Below are 7,955 nucleotides of genomic sequence, written 5' to 3'. Positions count from 1 at the left end.
CATGACATAATTGTGAAGTGGAAGGACAAATATTATTAGGTCATTTCACAAATTGGACTTTTGAAAGGGTGTCAAATAGACAGCCTTTGAAAGAAAGTCATGATAAGTTTAATTTAAAAATTCCCTAAAGCAACAGCAGATGAGTAAAATACAGTGTTCTGGTTAGATAGGACCAAATTGTCATTTTTTCAAATGTGAAATATTCCACATATTTAAAAGTGAACACTGCACATCAACATGAACACACCTATTACATTTTGAAATATGGTGGTGGCCGCACAGTGCTGAGGGGATCTGGAGGCAAAGCTGGTCTGATGTGATTGGAAGATTTGCAATCTTAGCACAAGGTGATTTCACCTGTCAGGAGGGGTAAAATACAAATGCACGCTGCACTTTTAAGGTTAATATTTATAAATGCGATGGTCATGTAACATTTTCCTTCCACCGCCCAATTCTTCACTACTTTGTATTGATCTATCACACAAAATCCCATTAAAGCTTATGGTTATGTGAGGAAAGATGTGAAATTTTTCACGGGTATGCAAAATTTTCATCCCACTATATAGTGGAAAAGGAAACATTTGTTTCCTTTTCAATAGAAGGAAACAAACGTTTCCATTGTCAGAAATGTAAATGTGTATAAGCACAAAAACATAATGCTTTATTTTCTGGACTATATTCTGCAGTAATAGTTTGTGTAGAGCGTGCCTCATTGTTTATGTTTGTCCAAAATGCATAAAGTCAACGTCAAAAGAGTGAACTTCAAAAGAAGGTTTGAAGGAGTCATCTGTTGGTCTAATATGCTCACTTTCAGGCAGATAATGTGTAAAACAATATTTTTTTTCTACATTTCAGCCTTGCAGTAGCCACTGTTTGGTTTGAGTTTCTACAATCATTCCACATTTAAGCTCATCTAAAAGGTGTAACTGCACAAATGAACAGATTTCCACGTAGGTAGTTAGTGTAAACACTTATTTGTTTTATCAATTGAGTGTGCAGCCCTCAGCACGTCCCTGTCTGAAGAACAGCTCAAGATAATGCATCATCACGCTGCCTGCCCGCTCCACCTTTTTCATTGGCTACATTTTGATCAGACATCAAAGTTCCTGATAGGTTGCCACGACGGCGGAGGGTTGTTGCTGTTGCTAGGATGGCTGCCAGCTCGGAAAGCTCAGCAGGATACATGTAATGAATCATGGATGGTTGATTTTTCTCTAAGCACCCTAATCTGTGATGCAGATGAGCCCAAAGCCTACCCTTCTGCTTCAAACACACACACACACACACACGCACACGAGCACGCCCCTGCCCGCACACACACCCTCTACCTCTGGATGGGTTCATTAAAGGGAAAAAAAGATCAAGTTCAGATTTCAAGGGCTGGCATTTCAAATGGTGCCGTGGTTTCCAAAGAAGGTGGGGGAAGAGGAATAATAATGTCAATTCTAATGCAAAACAGAGAGGTTAAAGGTTATTATCAGTTGTTTATTGAAGGGGCAAAGACCAGTGGTGACCCCTGAGATTACCCTATGACTTGCAAATCTTGAAAAATCCCTGAAAGGGAGGATGCGTGCAAAAACAAGATAAATTTCTTCCAAGCAGAAGGTAAGAAAAGGGAAGTTAAACACAGAAAACTCAATGTTCTTGTTTTACCAACTCATGAAAGAGCCTCATTAGTGTTTACAAAAGGTCATCAATTGCAGCACAAATGCGCTACTGTGACTTAACAACCGCCTCGGGCATTTTTAATATCACACTGTTACTCTGCTCAGAGGGCACACAGGACTGTGTTTAGCTCACAACATTGGGGAGGATGCTACAGCCCTCCAACTGAACCACAGCATGCATGACTTATTTATTCATGTCCTGTAAAAAGTAAAAACAAAAATAAAAAAATAAAAACAACAGAGCAGCTGTTTTATATAAAGCAGGAAACAGTTAAACCGTTCAGATGAAACATTTCTCGTATAGACAGTGAACATTACCCACTGAGGGTAGGACAGTGTAAAAAGTGGTAATTACCTCCAACAGATGACAGACAATATGGGCCTGCTGCTTTAATGCTACACGGCAGAAATACAGAAACGAGCAGCTACAGTGACTCTGCTGTATGTAAACATCTTGTGCTGTTTGACGCTGTGGGTTTTTCTTCTACTGGGGTGATATTTCCTTTGATGTAATTATATGCTATATATCAGAGTTGGCACATCTTGCTGCATCCTTCTGCTTTCATGTTAAACGGAAATCCTTTGGGTATATCTTTCACTTTCTCTGCTTTTTCCGCCACAGTGGTTTGCAAAAGTGTTTCTAGCTGTTGAATTTTGTTTACACTTTGTGAAATTACAACCAAAAGTTTCAATGTATTTGATTATTTTTTGTGAGAGCGCTAAAACACTAAATAATCAATGTGAAGTGGTAAAAAGGTGGGATTCAGCTTTATTACAAATGTAAATCCAAAAAGAGTGATGTGCGTTTATATCCAGGTACCGTTAAAATCTTATGAAATATGAAAAGCCTTCCTGAACCCACTAAAGAAATGCATCCCTGGATTATAAGGTTACCACCACCATGATTTAAGGGGGACCTTTCAATATTATTGTTCAGGTATACATTTGATATGGAAGGAGGATTGGAATTATGGTTGTAAGGGGGTTGTAGTTAGGGTTAAATTAGGGTTGGGAGGAGGGTTTAAAGAAGGGTTGGATCTAGGATTGGAAGGAGGATTGGAATTAGAGTTAGGAGTTTTGGAATTAGGGTTAAAGTTAGGGTTGGGAAGAAAGTTTAAAGGAGTGCTGGAGTTGTAACCCTTCTTCCAACCCTCCATCCAACCTTTACCCTAGTCCATTAGCCTAACCCTTACCACAACCCTCGTGCAACAGGGAAGTTCTCAATTTACCAGTTACTTTACATTTTAATCCATGTTTCATTTCCCTTTACTTCATAATTATGCACTACATTGTACATGAAATCCCCATAACATATTTTGAAGTTTGTGTTTTTAACATGACAAAATGTTACAATGTATAAAAGGGATTGTATCTGAATGCAACATGGTTGACTATTTTCGTTTGACACCAAAACTTAATCTCTGTGGGGTGTCTCTTTCACATCCAGTCTCACTTTATCTATATTTTCCATTATTGGCCTTTTAATTAACCCAACGTCGTCATGCAAAAGTGCTTCCCTTGACAGTTCCGCTCTTTACTTTTGTTACCCTCTGCCCCCAGCATTTCCTCCTGGCATGTCACCGAATGGATCCTTCAGCAGCCAGTTGTGTACCCGATGCTAATACCTCCTGACACGTTTGTTCACGCCGTCTTTATCATTAATAATTATGCAAAAGAGGCGAGTTCTCACCCGAGCAAAAGAAAGCAATCTTAGTATGCAAATGGTTAAGGTCCCTGTGGAGTGTGGCGATTAGATGTGTGTTGATAAACTCACTTATGATGAGTGACAGGGAGCGGGATTGAAGTCGCGCTGGTCAGTCCTGCCGCAGACACTGATTAAAATCTCTGCAGCCAAATGCCAGCGAATCCCCAAGATGCATGATGGTACAGGGATGAAACTGTGTAAAATGTCATTGGGGCTGTTGTGCAGCCATTAATAACCTTAGAGGAGGAAGCAAGAAGGGTAATGAGAGAAGATTTTCCCACTGATCGTCTTTGGGTTTCCTGCTCAGACAGATGTTGAGTATGACTCCTCACCTTTGTCTCATAACCTTTCACTGAATCTCTTTAAATATCACGGCTGGACCATTAATCCCATGAAGCACCAATGTGACCCTTGTACACCTGGACTGAGTTGTGCACTTTATGAATATTTCACTAAATTTGAAAAAGCATCACATCTTAATATATAGAATTTTTTAAATGGTCCAAGGTGCAAGGAAAGCTTGCAAAACATGCATGACTGCCAATTGTATCCCATAATGCTACTCATTGTGATGAGTCATAGCAGAAGATAAGTTAATGTTATTGCCACAATTTTGGTTCTTTGAGCTACTAGATCGTATGGTGAGCTTACTTTTAAACTCTGTCATTCTGCAATAATCCTGTTTTTATTAAAAAATCACTAAATGTATTTTGTCATTTCAACGTAAGTTGACTGAAGACCAATCAACTTACGCTGTAAGATCTGAGGTGTAAAGGTTTTTTTTAAATTATTTTTTACAAAGATGTGTAAGGATTGCCGATTTTTTTGTTTATTTATCAAGTGTCTGATATTACCTACTGCAAACTTTCTTCCTAATGCGTCAAAAACGCAGAACAAAATCTGAAAGTCTTCTGTGAAGCTTTGTCCCTATGCCTTCATAATTATGGACTACATTGTACATAAAATCCCCATAACATACTTTGAAGTTTGTGTTTTTAACATGTCAAAATGTTGCAATGTAAAAAAGGGATTGTATCATCCTGTATAATGAGTTGTATAATGATTTAATATATTTAAGTGTTTAATATTAGCCTTTCTTATACTGCAGAAAAGTCAAACATTGTATCTGTTTTGCTTGGAATATCAAGATTTCTTTGGGCATCAAGCTAATTTTCTGCATGGGGATGGTGGGAGTTCACACTTTAAACTACAAATTAGTTTTATATATGAAATATTATTCATGCAGTATCAATGTTCTGAGGATTTTGCAGCATCTTGATGGACAGCAATGAGGAGAAGGGGAGGAGAGAGCCTTTCAGGGAGTGTAAGTTTAAAAGCTTGTTCGTTCCTTAATAAGATCAAAGGTATGGAGGCCTTGGACAGACATGAGAGGAGCAGCTTCTGCATTCTGCTCTTCATTCACTCCTAACAACGTAAGCAAAGAAGAAAAAAACAAGCTTTACTTTGTAGAGAAACCTGGACTAGATCCCATTAAGCAAACACTCAGGGACTTTCCAACAGTACTCCTCATGAAAATGACATGTTCGTCTTTTATTTTCTTTCCTTTTATGTTTGATAAGCTAAAGCGCCTCTCAGACCTGGAGCCAAAATCTGAACGTGACACGAAATGTTAAGCAGCTCTGCTTCTTTTTCTGATTGAGGCGAAGACTCGGTTCCAGATAGACTTCCCTTCTACAGAAACCCGGTGAAAGCATCAATTCTCCTTGAACTTTTCCACATTTGATCATATTACAACCACAGTCTTCTATGTATTTTATTGGGGTTTCATAAGAATGCCTAATTGAAATCATAAAGTGGAGGTTAAAACAGACAGCCTTATTTCTTTTTTACAAAAAAAAAGAAAACGAATTTCATGCATTTGAATTCAGTCCACTGCAGTAATATCTTGTCTTTCACATTTGAAAACTGACATATTTTCACCCCAGTCTATCTCACCAAGCAGTTGACCTGATTTCAGCATTGGCCTAAGATTAATCAAGTCTATACATAATCCATATTTAGACAATATGTCTACATTTAAACCAAGTAGGTTTGCTCTAATAGGCTCATTTAAATCTCACGTAATCAGCTACAAATCCATAAAAACCTCAAAGTATAAAAGCCAGACAGCACAAACCAAATTGTACTAGAATTTTGTTGTTTGATAATGTGAGAAAAACAACGTTGTATAGAAAATCGTTGCAGTATTTCGGTTTATTTCTTGAGAGAAAACTGATGAGAATAAAAGCATATTTACTTATTTTTAATGCAGGCAGATGAAAACAATTCACTTTATATATATAATATGTTACTAAACATTTTGTAACCTTTTTTTCCCTTCTGAATACTCAAATGAATGTTTGCATTTTTCTACATTGTTCATTGTGAAATAACGTTACTACAGTACAGGATTGATTTTGTGAGTCGCATGTATTGATTGCTCATAAAAACTTTAAATAAATATCCAACAATTTCAGGTCGGGAATGATTTGTGTAATCTAAAATTATTTGATAAAAAGAAATCTGCTTGGGCTTTTAAAAAAAACATACAAATATACAAGGACAGAGTCAACAGTGATTACAATAAACCGCAGTGATCAACAAATGGGAAGGAGCTGTAAGAGTCACTGAGGCCTGAGGCTGAAACGGCCCACTTGATTCTTGGAAGTATTCTTGGCCTCTCTGAGTTTTAATCTGCTTCTTCCAAGGTCAAATCGTTCATCGATTCCCTTTAAACCTCCCTGTTTAGAGAGCTGTTTCCTAACATCGATCCTGTTAATTTTTTCTTCTGCTTTCTATGGGTTTCTTCTTCGGTGGCAATGCTTTTTATAACCAGGCATTGTCTTGGGGCATTTACTCCAAGTTCTGGTCCCTGTGATGCTGCAGCGCTCCTTAGCCAGAGTAAGACGCTGAATTTAACATTTCTCACTTTGTAGACTTATCCGAGCTTAGGCTTTAATTTAGAAAAACCCTAAATTAAAAATCACTTTGAGTTAAACCAACCATCCAAAAGAGTGCAACGCATAATTTCTAATTTTGGGACTTTTACATTAATCCTCCCAAATGGAAGCTGACAGGATATCGCAGGCTATTGTAGCTAACCACATACCTCAGGAAGCAATTACGATGAATACGTTTTCTAATAAACTTGTTCCCATCAGATGATAAGCAATTAAACATGCGTAATTATGGTTTCCATACAGTAATTTCTAAGCTGATTAGGTTTGTGTGCTTTACAAGCTGAATGGGGTGAATATTAATAGAGCTTTTTGGTTTGGAGTTGCTGGTTAGTGGTGGCAGCTCATCAGTGAATCATATGCAAATGAGGCCTCAGGAAGTGCATGAAGCTTCATTCCCACCTATTAGAACTGTCAGGGGAGGGAGGGACATGTCAGCGGGTAGCACATACATGAATATGCATCTGAATGAGAACCCCACGCACTCATTGTTGAGCGGTAGGAAATTATATATTCTCTATACATGCTTCTCATCACTTTTCTACTTGTGATATAATCAGTATTATCCTCTATGTCCCAGTTTTCCACTTTTTAGGGTATCCCACACCACGATGAGCTGTCTTTGTATTCACATTTAATGCTACATAGTTCTTTAATTTTGTTTTCCCTTTCTGACCTTGTCTTTCCTGGGTTTGCAGTTGAACCAGATGTTTACAAGCTCTATACATAAGGAGAAAAAAAAGTTTTCCTCTTCACTGTCTGGCATTAAATCAGAAAATTTTCAACATTTCAAAATAACTAATTAGGATGCGTCCATTAGGGCAATTCACAACGTTTCAGTTAAGTGAAGGGACACTTGTGGATGTGTTTAAAGCCAACCCCTCAAACACATTGCTTCCTTGTGTGATGTCATGATAAAATCATAACAAATCAACCAAAAACAATTAATGATTTGCAACAGTGAATGAAAAACTCTAGCAGGATGCTTTTGGCAGCTTTATATTTTTGTTTGCAAATACTTTGTTTCGTAAAACAATTCAGTTCATAATTTGGCAGTCTATATACCAAATTACTCTGGCGTTGCATTTGACTAAGAACAGCTAAAAACTTTGTGTAATTAGCGTCTTTTAGTGTTCCACCCGCCTATCAGTCCGACCGTGCCAAACCATCACAGGGCGGATCTATTATAATGCTACTAAAAAACAACTTGGAATGTTGTCTGTCCTTCAGGTTAGCATTTTACAGTTGATTTTCAAGATATTAAAACAAAACTTCAATATCAGTTTGTGGTATTGATATATTATTATTGTACTTTGGATAGATGGACAGCCACACCAATGTTGCCATCCATCCCTCTGATGTATAATCCATTGGATTATACATTATACAAGGGATGTATAATCCAAGGAATGGTTGGATTATACAAAGTCAAAAACCAAATATTCCACAATCTTTTTTCACACTTATACTGACCTGGAAATTACTTAAGTCATATTTCAGGTTTTGCCAAAGTGCAGGAACCCTGTTTTTTTTATTTTTTATCTCACTGTCAACTTTAGAGTAAGATGAACTTAACTGGAACATTTTTCCAGATTAAAAACTTCACCATGTAGCAGAACTCCAAAT

The sequence above is a fragment of the Xiphophorus couchianus genome, chromosome 21 (genome assembly GCF_001444195.1).
Source record: "Xiphophorus couchianus chromosome 21, X_couchianus-1.0, whole genome shotgun sequence".
Taxonomy (NCBI): domain Eukaryota; kingdom Metazoa; phylum Chordata; class Actinopteri; order Cyprinodontiformes; family Poeciliidae; genus Xiphophorus; species Xiphophorus couchianus.
This window is presented reverse-complemented; position numbering follows the sequence as displayed.